Source organism: Centroberyx gerrardi, chromosome 18 (assembly GCF_048128805.1).
Source record: "Centroberyx gerrardi isolate f3 chromosome 18, fCenGer3.hap1.cur.20231027, whole genome shotgun sequence".
NCBI lineage: Eukaryota > Metazoa > Chordata > Actinopteri > Beryciformes > Berycidae > Centroberyx > Centroberyx gerrardi.
Genome location: NC_136014.1, coordinates 20,344,544 through 20,362,080, shown reverse-complemented (window position 1 = coordinate 20,362,080; position 17,537 = coordinate 20,344,544). Strand labels below are relative to the sequence as shown.

Sequence of the window (17,537 nt, the reverse complement as noted above, 5' to 3'; positions counted from 1 at the left end):
CAGCTGTAGAATAGAGCAGACCCTCTAAAGGATGGCTGGTTATCTCCTACAGTGGTTCCTAGAGCAGAGAGACGTATACAAATAGAATATATAAAGCAGCCCACTCTTTTCTCATTTAATGGACCCATTCTTAGACAAACTTACCAGCCCCAGCCAAAATTGACTAGCATTTGGCTGGTAGTTTGTGGCTTTTTTCCAACCCAGTCCAACAGCACATATTCATGCTTTAGATGTTGCAGGGGCCAGTTGGCAGGATCTCCCCATTTGTCCATCAATAATGCCACAGTCTGATTCACAGGACATGAATCAAATTTTTGTTGCCAACTGACCACAGTGGCAAATAGATTCAGAACTTCACTAGCCAATCTAATTTCTTAGCTACAGTAGCTTTAAGAAAAGAAAAAAAACTAAGAAAAAACAGGCTTAACAGCCATAGTTAGAAAAATGTCATAATTTGGTTGATGCCAATTTCAAACCCTGCTTTAGCAAAAAAAAAAAAAGAGGAAGAAAAGACAGAAGCTAAGGTCATGGTTATTCAGAAAATGTATCCTTGACCCTGTCACCAAGCACCTGTTCTAAACATGCTGCAGCGCTGAGGGGAGAAGGGGGAATTCTCTGTCTCTTCTCTTCCTCTTTCCTTCTCTCTCTCTCTTTCTCCCTCTTTGCGTGCCTTTGCAGCTCTTTGAACTGTGCCGACAGGACAAGAACAGAGCTCTAAAGGTTATTGATTTCCTTCTTCTGTCTCTGCTTTGTGCCCTCTTTTTTTCCCATTTTATGTGAAACTGTATAAAATCCAACAGGAAATTACTCCCTCTGTCAATAAAAATGGAAAGAGGTCACACACAACAACAGAAAAAGACCTGTTAAAATCTAGCTGAACGTTTTTAACTCGATCTTTCTTCGGAGGAAATAAGAGGTAAAGCTAGTAAGTGACTGAAAGAAAGTCTGCTGGAAGTCAGAGGTTAGGTGTTGAGAGCTCCTGAGACTCGGTGGTGAGTTACATATTCCATATGTCCAACATTACTCAACATTGGCTCCCACTGGTTCCTATGGGGGCGAGCCCTTTCAACCATTCAGCACTAATGGGTTGCCAGAGAGCAAGACTTCAGAGCACCTTTACTATGTTCTCTCCACGGTGTGAGAAATAGGAAGGTGAGAGGTGGGTGGGTGGGGTGTGTGTGAGGGGGGGGGGGGGGGGTTGGGGGAAGAGAGAGACAGACATAGAAAAGGGTAGAGAGAGGAGGAAAAAGAGAAATACAGCTGGCAGTAAAGGAGAGGTGGGCATATGATTTCCCCTGGCACTCATTTTTAACAGTGCTGAGAAACTGACAGTCATGGTCTCTGTTTCTCCGTATTTTGGTCTCCTCATTCTGCATAACCCACCTATGTGACCTAACACATCACCATGACAACCAGCCAAAATGGAGTACACGTAAGATGATACACACAAGCAATAGTGATCATATTTGTAGAGGCAATATAGACCTGCCAATCCTCATTCAAGCTGAAGGTGACACTTCCCATCTACATTGCCTGGAACAGTTTCCCGTGTATCATCACACTGACACCCAGCTAGAGTGTTCTTACTTAACAGCGTGCCAATCCATTAACTGTCCACCCCTATCAAATGGATCCCCGGGTGTCAATGCCAAAAATCATGAAGCTGAAGACGGTGTGGGGAGAGAGGAACTGATAAACAGAACGCCCCCTAAAGTAGATTGGGTTGTCTTGGCTGCTTGATTGAATAGCACTACCGCCGCCTTACAATAGCACATGATGTAGACTACAAGTTTGAAATCTATGCTTGAAATGGTATGCAACTGCAACTTAAAACTATCCTTTCCAATCCTGAATTATCAACTATCAAACACCACTGACCTCAAAGAGATGAATTATTGTGGTAGGAGAATAGAAGAATTCACCAAATTCCATCCGTTGTTAAGGCAACATCGGCCATCTCTGTTGCCTCAACAGGTTTTCTATTTATTAAAACCGTGAGCTCCATTATGCATACAAGCCTCAGTAAAGGAGCATTAGGTTGGTCCAGGGGTAACTGAGCCCCTGTCTGGGAGGCATATGAGCCAAATATGATTCGACAAGGCCCAGAGCTCCAGGGTCAGGCCGCAGCCAGCAACATGTGTCCCTGGGAGGGAAGGCCCTGCTGGGGAGGGGGGGCTGCTCTCAGCCGGTCAGCATTCTCCAGTTTGTGCAACAAATCCTAATGAGGCTTTTCTCTGTGGGGGGAATGAGGGCCCTGTCTTTGGGGATCTGTCTGGAGAGCTAAACAACCAAGGATAGATGCAGTCAAGCAACCCACTCGCTCACACACTCTCTCTCTCACACACACACACATACACACGCACAGAGCCAAGGATTGCTGAGGTGAAGGAAGCCAAATAGTGTTCTGCAGGCCAAGGCATGGCAAGGGATTATAAATGTGTCTACCAAAAGCATCAAGACGTAAAATATTAACAGGCAAATCCAGGCTGATATGTGAGCAATGGCCCATAACAAAATATCTCTTTGGCTAAGCTACTATAAAAGAATACCTTACATACAGCAGGCCAGTAATGTGCAGGTGGACTCTAAGCCAACGAGTGAGGCCAGTTTACCCACAGATTGGGCTGTTTCAAATCTGTTCAGGTCAAATGTTTATTGAATTTTACAGCTGCCCTGACAAATAAGTATTGCAATTATCCTAAATTGATGTAGAAAAGTCGAAGCCCAGTCTACGTTAGGTAACTATTTAGAAGAATAATTAGATAGGGTTGTGGAATAATGTCCACCCTCACAAAAATATAGGACATCAATGTCAAAAACAAAAATGGAAAAGTCTCCATCTGTGGTTGATATCACTACAAACTCAATACAGACCAATGTAACTTACTGAAAAGAGACAGCGGGACGGGAAAAGTTTGACGTTCAAAGACATTCCCATGTCTGATCTCTCTTTGGGGTCAGTCCACCTGAACCACATGAATTCACTTTTCCTCTCTGTGCCTCTTCCTTTTCCTGGGGAAATCTGTGAAGGTGATGGTTTGTAGCAATGCTCAATTTAAAAGTCAGATTACCATATATTACAATGATGCACTCTGACAACTCTATTGACTCCAGTCCACGCTTTTTTTTGGGGGGGGAGGGGAGGGAATAAAATAGTGGCACTAATATGCAACACCTGTTCCTTTTCGGCATCCCCCAGTATATCAAATATACAAACAGTGACAGCTGTGGTGCAGCAGTGATATGGCAAAGGCTCTGGGCCGCGGCTATGCGAAAGACAGAGACGAGCGTTGTTCCACCGGGCGCTTCTTCCCACACAGGGCCCTCGCCAGGTCAAATAGCTGAAAGCAGAGTGTAATGGCCAGAGCCTGTAATATTTCACATATGCCTTTTGAGGAGCACCACGCGCTATCGATTTCTCCCATCTAAGGCCCGGGAACCAAAAGGAAAAGGGCCTATCGGGCGGCCTGCTTTCAATTACGAGGTCCATAAAGACACTGCGATAGGAGCCGATGTGATGGATGGTCTGCAAGATGCCATGATAGGATCCATGCCTCTGCCTGCCGATGCTTAAGGCTGCCTGGCGGGCTCATCCACATGCCAGAGCCAGACCCGAGACTCAAGTCCAGCTACAATCAAAGGAAGGGTGTAATCAAGAAATAATTAGCAAGATCGGGCTAGAGGATTAAGTATTTGTCCGTGTACCCGAAATCAAGGATTCCTGAGCAGAGAAAAGTGTAGTGACGACATGAAATACGCCAGTAAAACATTCTCTCTGCAGTGACAGTAACAATAAAGTGTGACAATAATTTCTATTCCATTCCTATGTGGAAAGTTCAATACGTGGCAGTGTCAAACACTAACCAGGTTGAGACTACGACTATGCACTGAGGACAGATTTAAGAGCATCAACACCTCCATATAATTTATTTCAGATAGACAAACAACATTTCGACCTTGTATTATAAATGCTACCCAGGTTTTTGCAGGGTGAACGCTCCCAGGAAAGCCCCTCTGGATATCTGAGCAGCATTTATTGTCTAAAATGTTTTGTTGAGCAGTAATCCAGACATACTTTGAAACATGTCAAATTTTATCCCTGCCCAGCACCAGCACTAAAATGGATGTGCATATAAGCGTTGAGAAGTTTAACGAGAGCTCATCAACACTGGGAAGGATTTACAGAAACCTCTGAGGCATAGAGAGAAGTAGCAACCAAAACATGGCTGTTTTAATGGATTAATGAGGACTGGCACAGGAGGGAGGGACTGTTGTAAAACTTCTGGCTCTTCATCTGATGAGAGGATTAATTCCTCTATAAGTGAAGGTTAAAATGGATGTCAAGGCAGCTGATGCCTGCACGCTGAATTTCCTCTACATTTAAGACTGTATGCCTGTGTGTGTGTGAGTGTCTAGTGGGGGATGTTGGCGGTTAAATATAAAATCAGTTCTCAGGAGTAAAAACAATCTTTGAAAGCCATCCGGCGATTCAGACATTTCGCTTGGAAAAAAAATCCCATCTTATTTCCACACACGATATGAAACACTCAATATAAATCTGCATTCTCCATCTTCTTTCTATCAGTCTTTCTCCTAGTTTTCCTCTCCACCTCTCTCTACTTTAATAAGTCCAATAAGACCAAGCTTCCTTCACCCCATGACACACAGACATTTGGGCCATGCAATCTTTTTCCCTTCCTTTTACTCTCACTGTCATCGAATTCTCCATCAAGTCTTCTCACTATTCAACCATCACTCTCTCTCTAGCTTCTGATTGATTAACAATTGGTAAGGAAGTTTCTAATTGACCAACAAGTCAGTATCAGCTGTGCAGGTGCCTAGTGCATGAACACTTTAGAGTGGGATTCTGTTCAAATTGTGATTTCCATTTTAATTTGATTAATCATGCAGCCCAAGCCTGTACACAATCTCATGAAATTCAATTTAAGTTTTCCAACTGTGTGCTAACTTCTAACAATCTGGTTCAGTCTTCAACACGATGGTTATTATTACAAAACAAGCCTAATGGGCTTAATACAATATAGCAGTGATTCTTAAAAGATGGATTGGGACACCAAGTGGGTTGAGGGTCTGTTTCCGGCGGATCTCCATGCACAGAATAGTGCTAAATTGTTCTCCTGGGGCAAGACTAAATCTTTGAAATTTGAGTCCTGGGCTGCATTTCATCCCCACTGAAAGAAAAAAACGTTAATCTCAGACTGATCTAAATCCATGTCCCTGAAAGGCTGCCTCCTTAAAACCAGGAGGACATCTCTCTCTCAGAAATCTTCACTTGATCTTGCCTGCCAGCCTGTCAGCAGTGAAAAACACAAACCCATACTCTGTAGCAGTTTGAAGTCTCTACAAAGAGAGAGAGAGAGAGAGATTAGGCATGGCGGTGCCACGGGGTCCACAGAGATTCACCAGTGTCTCCCTCTCTCAACTCAACATCAAAGAATGCAGTGCAACAGTTTGAGTTATAGACGGCAAGTGTGGAGTCATGCCTCCAGTGGCACCCAACTCCCGGTCCGATTAACCCCTGTGCCACCCCACGGAGGCAAAGCGGCAGATACGGGTCGCAGCAGACTAGATAAATTACAACAATACCAACAACTGCAGTGGGGACAGATTATCACATCAGCAACTGGACAAAAGGTCACTCAGGGCTAAAGGGAATCCGTTGGCTTGATCCCTCACCTCCAGCTCCAGTTTGATGCAATTTACAGCACTAAGGGCAAGTGCGTTTACCCTCTGCCAATCTGTTCCCTTTTGTCTTATTTTAGATCAAAATGGAACACATATGTCACCCCACTGGCGGAGAATTAAATCCCATCAGAGCTTTCCCTCCTGTGTCTCCCTTACTCCGATCTGTCATCCCCTCATCCATCATCTCTGTCACCCCTTTCCCACTATTTGAATAAGGAGTAAAAGCAGTAAAAGGTGAATAGACCGTCCACTCTCCTTTAAAAAAAAATCTATATGATCATATGATTCTGATGAAGTGATAAGACAATCTAAAAAAGTTCAAGTTCTTTATTGACTAAAAAAACCTTTAAAACTTTCGAAAACTTTTAATATCCCCTAGTGAATTCCGACATCAGTAATAGGGAACATTTCCCTTAATTTTATGCCAACAGTTACAATCGGGGGAAGATTATTGCATATCATTGGCAGCTGGACAAAAGGCTATTCGGGCCCAACTATTATTACAAAGAAGATGACACATGGGAGTCATTTTGAGGCAGTGGAGATGAATAATAATGTCGTCAGCAGAAGGGAATGGTGACTGGTAAATAGAGGGGGAAAAAAACAAAGCAATGATAACACAATGTGCTTTATGGGACACAAGTAAAAGGAAAAAATACTGTTCATAATTGTTGGCAAAATCAACCATTTCAATTTCACACCAAACTGCGCCCATTTTTCACAGTTTTATCCAAGCAGTATTTTGTAGACAGTAGCAGATCTTACCAAAGCATCAAGGCTACGACAGCAAACTAAGGCCTCATGCAATAAATGCTTCCAAAGATAACCTAAAAAACTTCCAAATCAAACTTTGGGTTTGGGTTTCAGGGTGCAGATCACTGCATGGTGACTTAAGCATAGCAGCAAGACTGATTTAGAAACAGATAGGCAAGCTTACAACAATACTATGGAAAACTTGCCCAGATAGAGATACGCCAAAAATGAGATGGTAAGCAGCTGTTAAAGCCAGCTGTCCTGGCCAGTTGTCCATAAGGGCCAGGAGGCCAGGATGGAGGGATTCAGAGAAATTCAGATAGAAGGGGGTGGTGGTGGAGGGAGGGGGGGGTCGATATGACAGAGAGACAGAGATAGTGAGGGGGGACAGAGAGGGAGAGAGGTGAAAAGAAAAGAGATGGAAAAGTTGAGAGAAAGAGGTGAAAGTGAGAGAGAGTGCCATCACTCTGGCTCACTCCCTGCAGCACATTATTTGGGGGGAAGGGCGGGGTGGGGTGGGGTCACATTTTATTCGGGTACAGCACCGGGGATCCCTGGACACTAGTGGGCCAGCCTTGGCTGTTCTGGTTTGGAGGTTCTTTTGTAAATTACAGGCAATGGACAGATAAGTGTTTCCTGGAACAGCTACAGTTCCTTATTGCAGTGTAAAAGAAAAGCAACAAATCACGATGGATCGATATTAATGAGAAAACCCCACTGCATTAGTCTGTAAAGATGGAATCAATGCACATTAATATTACTAATTATTACTGCACATATGTAATTACTATTGACTGAATCATTCCCTTGAGCCACATTTGGATAGCTATTACACTTTTAGAGAGTATCAAAATTAATCAAACAAAACCATTGATTTAGCCTATACTGTACAACGCATCAATGATTACCAAAAGACGGAGTGAGTCAATGCAATGAGTAGTTTCAGCCAAGCAATAATCTGTCGGCCATTAGCAGTACTTACAGACAGAATTGGCTGCTATGCATTTATTTTTTATTCTCACACTGTAAACTACTGTGAAAAAAATGTATTCATACAGTACACATGGTGTTGGTAACTGCTGTAGCCTTCAGTACCCTTGGGAACCGACAGTACTTTACTGTGATGATGCGTAGACTTCAGTACTGATGGTACTTGGGCGCCTCATAACTAGTCGCATCACCATCCCACCCATAATCACATTAAAGAAGCTCGCCCAGCCATTATTGTTGGATTATTTCATTTCATGCATCCAAGAGAGCCCAGCTCATATGGGCTTCAACAATATTATTCAGATGTCAAACAAAATATATCAAGTATATCCACATCACATAGATCTTACAAATGCATGGCTTCCCTCTCTATCTCTCCCTCCCATTTTCTCTCTAAAAAACCTTGTATTTGCCTCTGGGTACATCTGTCTTTCTATCTGCCTTTATATTTTAAGTTTTCAGGTTTCAATTTAAGTGTTCATGAGGGGGGGAAAAAGGGCTTTATAGATCAAAGTTGAACTTGTCGATATTGTTGACAAGCTGATGCAAATTATTTTTTTTAAACATGAAATATGAAATCACAACAGGACGTCCCAAAGAAAAGCCACTGCATGGTGTGGGCTAGGGGGCAGATGTTGTGGAATAGTAAGCATAAGAACGCCCCCTTGTGGCCATATTGAATGCTACAAGCTAATGAATGAGGACTCAGAAGTATCATATAAAGGCAAAGTAAAGTACAGTAAAGTAAAGTAAAGTTTCATGTGTGAGGGTAACAATGCATGTAGGCCTAGTTTAAGGAAAATCCGATCTGTCGCTACAAATTTATCATAACCAAAAATGCAGATAACATACTTTCATTAATTTATAACGTGAAGTAAAGTGAAAAATACATATATTGCAAGTGTAAGATCTTCCAATGCCAGTGCCACTTCTATACATTTAAAAAACTATAAATTTATACAGTATATGGAATGGTTTAGATATTTTTATAATGCCAATATTGTCTGTATCCATCAGAAAAGACACATTTCTAATTTGGTGTTCACCATTGATTGTAAAATGTCAAAAATATGTGGCCATCCTTTGAAAAATTAAGTGTGAAGCATTCTTACTGGCTGTGGGGGGGAACAGTGTGTGTGTGTGTGTGTGTGTGTGTGTGTGTGTGTGTGTGTGTGTGTGCTGCAGTTGGAGTGGGGTTGAGGGTGAGGGTGTTGCCAAACTTGTTCCAGATACTTACTGTGAATTCTCGGGATAAGCTGTGTTTATGCTTCCTCGTTTCTGACAGCGATACGATGATCTCATCCCCCAGCCTCCCAGAAACCCTGATAAGAAAACAACATTGACCATTGACAGAGTTCTCATCAGTTACCGTATTTCTTGAATTTTCCCAGCAAACCCCATGTTCCTCCCAGAGACATGTAGTTCAAGGACTCACCCCGACAGGGCCTGAAATCGACTATATTTAGTCTTATCTTAAGGCCTGCTAATGATAATGCACAAGAAACAAGGCTGCAACACATCTGTTGGCCTGACCTATAGTTTCAGGATTCACTGCAATAAAAAACACTTGACTTTCTGTCTCTGAGTAAAGACTAAAGACCCACTACAAGCACATGAGGTCCACTTATACTGGTGGAATGTGTCTGGACAAGGGCTGGACATTATCATCCTAGCATCTTTATCAAGGAAACTGCATGAGATACAGCATCAGACATTTCCCATTTTGCTTACGGGGGGACAGCTGTGCAAGAAGACACAATTCTCTCTCTACTCTTATCCAGAGCCATCTGCCTCGAAAATGTTATGCCAGTAAAATCAGCAGGGCTCCATTTAGTCCCCAATGCTTACTGACAGAATGTTTAATAAGCTAATGCTGTCTGGCAAATACAATTCCAACCAGTAAGCTGATGTAATGCTGGTTAATAAAAAGGCTGCAAGTTCAAGTCACAAAGTAAAAGAACTGAATCTCTGGTTGGCTATAGACGCATGCTGCCAATATATCCTTCTTTTAGAACCTACATTACACTAAAAATCTGTGTTTCATTTGGCAATTTGTCCTACATTGTATTGTGCATTGGTTTACAGTAGAACAAAAATAGCCTTTGCACAATGATACTTATTGGGAAATCCTTAACTACAGTATTTTTCATCTTACCTTGTGGCTTTCTGAACTGTGGCAACCGCGTTTTTGTTCACTTTCCTTTCCAAAAACTGAACAAGATGCCATTTAGTAGGTTAGCCAAGAGAGTATGGGCATGTAGTTGTTTCTCTATGGTTCAGACAAGACCAAAGAAAGCTAAAAGTTAACAGTTAGCCGACAGTGTAGCCAGTTTTAATTGTAATACTGTGCTGTTGTCGAAGCCAAATAATCTCCCTCAGTCTGACCCGCTGACCCAGTGCTCTTTGCCTTTCATTTTCCACTTATGAGTCTAATCACTGTTAGTTGGCTCCAGTGCTGCTGGTCACGTTCATATGATGTTGAGCAGCTATAAGAAGAGGATTACTTTGTTAATGCCTGTGAGAGAAACACTTCCAACAACAAACTAATGGCAAAGAGCTTAGCAACATGGGTCCATATGTAGCCAATTAACTGGCCAGCAATTCCACAATGTGTGCAGACTCTAAAACCCAGGGGTTCATATAGGATCCAAACTGAGCCAATGAGCACCTTAATGATCCTCACTAGAAAACATATTCCTCAAAAGGTTCTTTGAAGAAGGTTCATCAATTTGTAAAGGGGTTCTTCAAGGAACCTTGTGGGGTTTCCCCTATGGTTATAATCTGAAGAACCCCTAAAGGATCCTCAAAGCTCTAACTTTTAGCATAAAAATGTTATTCTAGTAATGTAGTTCAGATTCAACTTGCATCTCACCCTTCCTCATTGGTCGATTTGTGCAAAATTAACAAGGCAGTAGAGGTCATTAGGTAAAGCATTCATTTATCTTTTTCTCCAAAATGAGGGTGATGCATATCATAAGTTATATAAACAAAAGGGACTTCATCGCTTTTGCGGGTGGTGTAGTTGGTTCCATATTAATAAGCAGGACAATATGGACAGCGCTAGAAACTGAACTTTTTTCACCCCCAGTGGCTGGTTCATCGTAAAAATTACCTGCCACTGTAACTACTTTACCAACCAACTACATTTTTAGGACAGAATAGGACCTCTAAGTAACAGTTGGTGACCTTCCCAAATGGCTTCAGGATAGACAAACCCATCAGCCACAGCTAAAATTTACCAGCACATGCCTGGCGTTCGTTTGAGAAAAGGATTGCAGGAGTGTTCGGAGGCAAGCAGGACATTTCCCATTTAGAGATTGCTTGCAGGGATGTGATCAATACAAAAAAAAAAAAAAATAATGGGCAGAAAGCAAGAAAAGTCGAAAGTCTGAAAAATCAAAACCCTGTAATCTGCAACTGAGGAAGTAGTTAATAAAAGTGTAGGAGGAGGAGGCAATGAGGGCACTTATCAATTTAGTGATTGAGAAGGCAATAATGAAGCAGCCGCAACAGTGTGGGTTTAATGAAGGAGTAGGAAGGGGAGGCAATTAAGAGATTGAGAAGCTAAGGTGGAAAATAATCAGAGTCAGACAAGTAATAGTATTAGTCAGATAACGAGTTAATTGATACTGAAACTGGACTTCCCTTCGCTGCAAACACCACTCCTACTCCTACAAGCAGGTGTTCAAATAAATGACTTGTGCAACTTCTCTTCTTCAAAACAAAGAGAGAGCAGGGTCAAAGCTGTGATCAGCAAAGACTTTTACCGGAAGAATAAAACAAAACACAGTAGGAGCACACAAGAATGTGAGCGCATGTTTTGCACAACATTCCTGTTCCTGTGTAATACAGTCACTGGCAAAGAGGAATGCAACTGCCCTCATATGATTCCCATGAGTTGCTGTTGTTTCAAACATGTTTTAGCAAACTCACATAGTGCGCGAGTGAACACACAAAAACTATGTTTGCCTGACGTAGCTAACCGATAATGCAAAGTTACAAGTTTCTTATTTAAAAGGATGGACTCTGGGTTTTTTTTTCGTATTCGTTAACGTAGCTACTACGGCAAGCCACATAACGGCGTATGTATCAAAACTAATAGATTACGTTTAAGTTTTTAATGTACTGAATTTAGGCCGTAATAAGTTATTACTGCAACGTTATCACTATGGCTTGGGCCTTATGTCAAATCACAACTGACCCTGGCAACCAAGCTAGCGTTAACCTCACATACCTATGTTTCATGTACTAACCTGGTTCCACAGCTGCTAAACACCCTGCTATTAAATACGCTGTCTCGTTGCTGACTATTGTTGGCACTGGACAGCTAGCTTTATTTTACTACTACCAAAACAAGCCAATGTTCATCTTTAATGTCGTGAAGCTAGCTAAGTTAACGTTAGCTGACTAACGCTGCTAGCCAGCTAACGTTAGCCTCGCTGACCAAAACAGCTGGCTAACAACAGCGGTTTCCCAGTAGCTTTTTGTAACCAGGCAGCATACTCACTCATAGGCACACAACAAGTATCAAAGCAAACACATGGATATACCGCTAAAAGGCGAAAAGAAAAGTATTCATGGTCCCTTACTTTAGTTTTGGCCAGATGATGTAGTCAGGGATCAAACCATGTTGGGTGGGCAGCTGCGCACTGAGTTCTTGTTTGCACTGGAATTCCATCAGGAGGTTTATGGAAGAGAAGAGGGAACTTCGAAGGGCACTAGGCAGGGAACAGCATACCCTTAACGAAAAATCAATAAAATATTCCTACAGTGTGCCTACAGGGGCTTATAGTGTGACTGCATTACTTAGTAGTGCATTTTTATTGAGCTTTAAGTAATTTATGGCAGGGTGTTTTAATCTCTTATAGTATCACTAGTTTAAGTTATGGTACAATATTCCTGTAGCCTAGTATTCCTATTGGGAGTTACAGTTTTGCTGTGATATTTGTATAGGTATCTCTTTCTGGAGTACTTTTTGAAATAAGGAAATTTTCTTTTTCCCTTCTATACAAAACCTACATTTTTTTGTATTATGAACAATGAGGTATTACAAAAGCTAGGGGTTGTGGATATATTTGATGTGGATGTATAGTTAGATGTGTGTGTCTTTTGCTTAACATAACATATAAATGATGTAAATGTGTGTGTGTGTGTGTGTGTGTGTGTGTGTGTGTGTGTGTGTGTGTGTGTGTGTGTTTCTGTGTGTACATATGGCCCTATTTCTGCCTCTTCAATATTATTTGCTCACTAATGTACAAAAACAAAGTGTATCCCATTTCTGTTTATTGTAAACAGAACACTTTTATTTTTAGATTTTTATGTCACTACTGACATTGGGATTGACATTACTCAATCATCGTAAATTAATATATTCAAAGGACTGAAATGTCAATATTAAATGCCATGTGAACAGTTTTTATGGGCAAATGTTTTTGTTATTTTTACAGCTGGTGTTGTATGTCGTGCATGTGAACGGTATGTACATTATAACTTTTGGTACGTCTATGCTGTCATGTTTTCCACTTCACAACCACAAAATTGGTTATTAGTAGTCTCTCTGTCTGTTAATGCTGGTAGTTTGAGGAAAATTACAGGTGCGTTTGTGAATCAAAGAGATTACCACGGTTTAATGATAGGAAAAAAGTGGAAAGAGAGTTGGTATTGCTAAATTTTGAAAGACAGTTTCCAGAGAGGGGGTTTCTATTATGTCAGTTTCCAAGTGAGACCATATGAATGTGCTGCAATTATGCACAACAGGTGTCAGGATTAAGGGCATCCTGAGAAGACACTACAAGACACAATGGGGAAATTTGTTCAGAAAAGTAGATGCAACATGTGTGACTGTAACTTGAAAGAAAAACAAGCAAAGTCTTTGTATTGTGCTGGAAAACATGAAGCAGGCACAACATGTTGAAGTAGTGAAAGGACTTGCAAGAGATCCTGAGGTTTTGTCATTAATACTGATCAAATAGACAAAGTGGACAATTATTTATCTAAAGCATGAGTCCTTGCATTTATTGCAATGGCCATAAAATATGCCAAAGAGGTAGGAGGAAAGTCGGAGAGAATAAAATGGTGACAGATACTGCTAGAAGACTTGTGACTATTAATGATGTTGCAGAGGAAGAGCATCGCAAGATATTGAGAGAGAGATTTCAATGACCTCAGTTACAAGGGTCTGGGTGATAATATACTGTATAATAGCAGCCTATAGATTTATATGAATGCATGAATGATGGGGAGTAAAACAATATATTTTTCATTTTAGTTAACAGGATTGATACGTAGAATTCATAATTTAATTTTATTCAGTCTCTCTTTTTGTGTTCAATATTGTTCATTCTCAGTCCACACCGGGGATAAGGGAGTGACAGTAATGCACTTAATACGTTGTCTGCCAACCACCACAAAAGAGAAGAAGAAAGGAGGATGAAGAGGGAGACCAAGAAGAAGAACAAGAAGAAGGAATTGGCAAGACCAAAAAGTATACAAGAGAAGCATCCACAGGAATTATGAGCCATGGGAACGTTTGTAGTTTTCCTCTGTAGTTTAAAGTTACATGACTGCACATGTCAGGGTCAATGATCAGTGAACTAATGACTACTTATAATTCCCCCTCTCTGCTTGATGCCTAGGCCAAATCATGATTAGTATGTTTTACTCTGACATCTGAAGCCTTGTTCAGATGTCCCACAGCTGTGTCAGATTTATTATAATGTCATGCAAAGTCAGATGTCTTGTCCCTCATCATCTTGGGCACCAGACTGCTCAGTGACACCAACAAAATGAACAAAATGAATGCATGTCAGTGACCTTGAGTGATATAGGTGTTGGAAGGTACACAGGATGTTGCAGTCGTTTGGCTGCCTTGTTTCAACCTGTGAACAAATGAAACTCATATTTACAACACTTTCAATGAACACATCAATAGTGCTGTGTTGCAGCATGTGAACGTGTTCAGACATAAGTTGATTCTCTGGGGGAATTCTCTGCGTCACATTCATTCTCATCGTGTCCTTGTAGCCTTGCTCCAATTCTTCTTCACCAGAAATCTGCAGGACACCTTCTCAGAGAGCTCTTCTCAGGATTATCATAATTACACTGATGACATGCAAAAGTTACACAACAATATAGCTCTGAGAGAGATATAAAAAATAGAGAACAGTTCTGCAGCTACTTTGCTCCCCAACCAAGGTGCTTACACAAAAGCGTAAACCAGAAGGAAAGAAAATGTTCAGCAACACTTGGTGGTAGAACACGGAGTCCTTTATTGAAACAGGTTTCGGCTACAGTAGCCTGTTCTACCACCTAGTGTTGCTGAACATTTTCTTTCTTTCTAGCTCTGAGAGAGAGACGGACGACATTTACGTGTGAGTGGAAAAAATGTACTTTTGCCGTTCTTCTGATTTGCAATATTCTGGGAAAGTCAACTTCATTTATTGTATTTTATTTTTGACATTTATCTGCCATAGTCCTATTTTCCCAAACTGGCCAAACTATTAAGGTTTTCCAATCATACTGGCAACAATTTTTTTTAGATTAAAGCATCAATGCTAAAAGCAATACCTTGACATTTAGAATGAGTTATTTTTTTCAGACAGAAAAAAAAGTTATTACATTTGACCTTCACTTCCCCAAAAATGGTTCCTCTTACGAAGACTCATAACTCAAGAGAACCGGGAAAAAACACAAACAGGTGGAGGAATTAGGAATTAGTGCACCAGTGAGAGAAAGGGTTTGATGTGATAGGAAATGTAACGATGCACCAACAAATAAATATCACAGAAGATGACTTTCCTATCAGACAACAATAAGGCTGTTCCTCAGAATCAAGCTTTGAAAGTACACAAGTGGTACACACATTTTGCAGTACTGCAGAGATGCAATTCTATGTGTGATAAAATAATCATGCATTGCTGTGTTGAGCGGTACAGTTGGTAAAGGCTTGGGCACATAATCTCCACAGGGGGGCAGTATGATTACTAGACTGAGTTACACAGATTCTGTAAAGAGGAATTCACAGCTGATTTACAGAATCTGTGGTGCTCCATTTCATAATGTGGAGCTCAAAGCAACTGAGAGCAACGCTTTAATTCACATGTACTGTATATGAGGCATCATAAACACTTATACATTATAAGAGCACTATGAGTCCGTTATACATTAATACAGTATGCATGCAGCATGACTGTTTTATGTGCTTTTGACAACATTAAACATGGATGACATTTTGCACATTTTGTTGCGCAACACAATTACAGTGCATCCAACCACTGAACACCTCCACTGGAGCAGATCAGGTTAAATTGTCCTGTTCAAAGGTACTTTGACCGTAACTTGTTGTTAGGCTTCTTATTCACTTTCCCCTGCTCAGATTTTCCCAGCCTGACTTTTTTATCACAAGCTCAGCGTTAGGCTACTGACGGATTTTACCTGACATAAAATGTGTTCTCATGTCAATTAGCTTCAACAATTTGTTTCAAAGTAAGAGTTTCTTTTTCTATGTTTGCAATGAAAACTCACAACAATGTATTGAGACTTGAAACAATATTTAGAAACAAAAAATGGGTGTAATATATATAGTTGGTTTGTATTTTTGGAGTGCACAGAAAATGTCATGAGGGGGGAAAATAGCAACCGCACAGCAGAGGCAAAGCAGGTGAAAGCTGAAATGGAGCAGAAACAGCACAGCAAAGATTATTAATGGTTAACTTAAATGGGCTGTGTTTTTCAGTTGGAATGTCTAATTGATGTGCAAGCTATGCTAACCACCTGCATCCATTTCCCTCCAGAATTAAGCCTCTTTTAATTTCTCCTTAATGTTGACCTTCTTTCTCCTAAACCAGCTGAGTAAACACCTCAGTCCCCCGCTCTTCTGAGACATTAAGAATTAATTCGTTTACTTAAGGATACAGTGCTGCAGTCGTCCTATTTTCTTCATCAGGACTTCCTATTTGAGATGAAAAAAGACCATCTCTACTTGTCATTTTATGTGTGCTTTCTTTAGTGTTAGCCAGCTTCTTTTTCTAAACGATCTCACTGTTCAGTACAGTATTCATAGGCAGAGCTGTCATCCCCGACTCCACTGTGTTCCTCATTTTTTCATCTATGTCTTCCATTTCTCCTCCTATGGGTCTTGGAGTCTTGCTGCTGAAGGATCTTGGCCCATACTTCATGTTAGAAAGAGCAGTAACCTTGGTGGACATCTCCTCTATCTCTGTGATCACAACAGTTTGAAGAGTAAATCAATTTTATTGTCCTTCTTTGTGAATTCTTTCTTCAGGTTTGTTTTCTCTCCTGTGACCTTCGCATTTAGTTCCTGTTCTTTCATGAACAAGAAGATGGATCGTTCTCGCTGTAAAATTCTCATCATAAAACCACATAAAATAGAAGGTCAAAATAACATCACAATAAATTCAAAACAAATGTGCAAAGAAAATGTCAAAAAGAGTTATAGATTATATCAAAACACAAGAAAATCAAAAATGACCGTGGGATAGGGTGATGCTGTTGTATTAAAGGGTGTTGAGGTCTGTAACCATTAAAAATTGGGAATTGATTTTCATTCAGGGAATCAATTAGTTGCTCCCTCTCTGGCTGAAGGTGAAATCAGCTGGTGTAGTGTTTGGTTGAAAACTTGCATTACTCTTCCATGGCACAGGAGTGGACACTACTGACTTAGAGGGAACGCTGTTGGAGGAGGATCTTGGCAGCTGCGCTTGCTGTTTCCTTGCTCATCTCAGCCGGCTTCATAGCCTTAATTCTCTCCATCAACCTCGCTCTCACTTCATTCCATTTCCTCTACTAGATAATCTGTCCTCCCACGACATCTTTCTTAATAGCTTGCTCTTGCTTTAAAGTGTCCTCTGACAAGTAGAGGGGAAATGAATGCTCTTATGTTCGGCGCAGAGAGAAGAGAATTGAACATTCTCTTCTTCCCTCTGCACCATACCAGTAAAAATGCCCTTTACCATGAAACGTGTTTCTATCTAGTACAACAGCTAAGGGTCCCGTGCAATGAGAAATTCATTTCTCAAGTTCATTGTATAAATTAAACAAGGACCTGTTCATGTAAAGCTACCCAAATT

The 17,537-nt window shown here is 40.9% G+C and overlaps 1 protein-coding gene across 2 annotated transcripts in view; it reads right to left on the bottom strand.

The window, feature by feature from the left end:
- disp1 (dispatched homolog 1 (Drosophila)) overlaps nt 1–12,103 on the bottom strand; it is an 85,639-nt gene extending 73,536 nt beyond the window's left edge. Inside the window, exons 1-2 of one of the 2 annotated variants that reach the window (XM_078289765.1) lie at nt 12,039–12,103; nt 8,687–8,771 (exon numbers count right to left, since the gene is read on the bottom strand). The gene's annotated coding sequence lies outside the window, so the exon portion shown is untranslated. The remainder of the gene's footprint in view (nt 1–8,686; nt 8,772–12,038) is intronic. The other variant, XM_071914240.2, reaches the window with a different exon arrangement.
- Between the last annotated feature and the right edge of the window lie 5,434 nt (nt 12,104–17,537).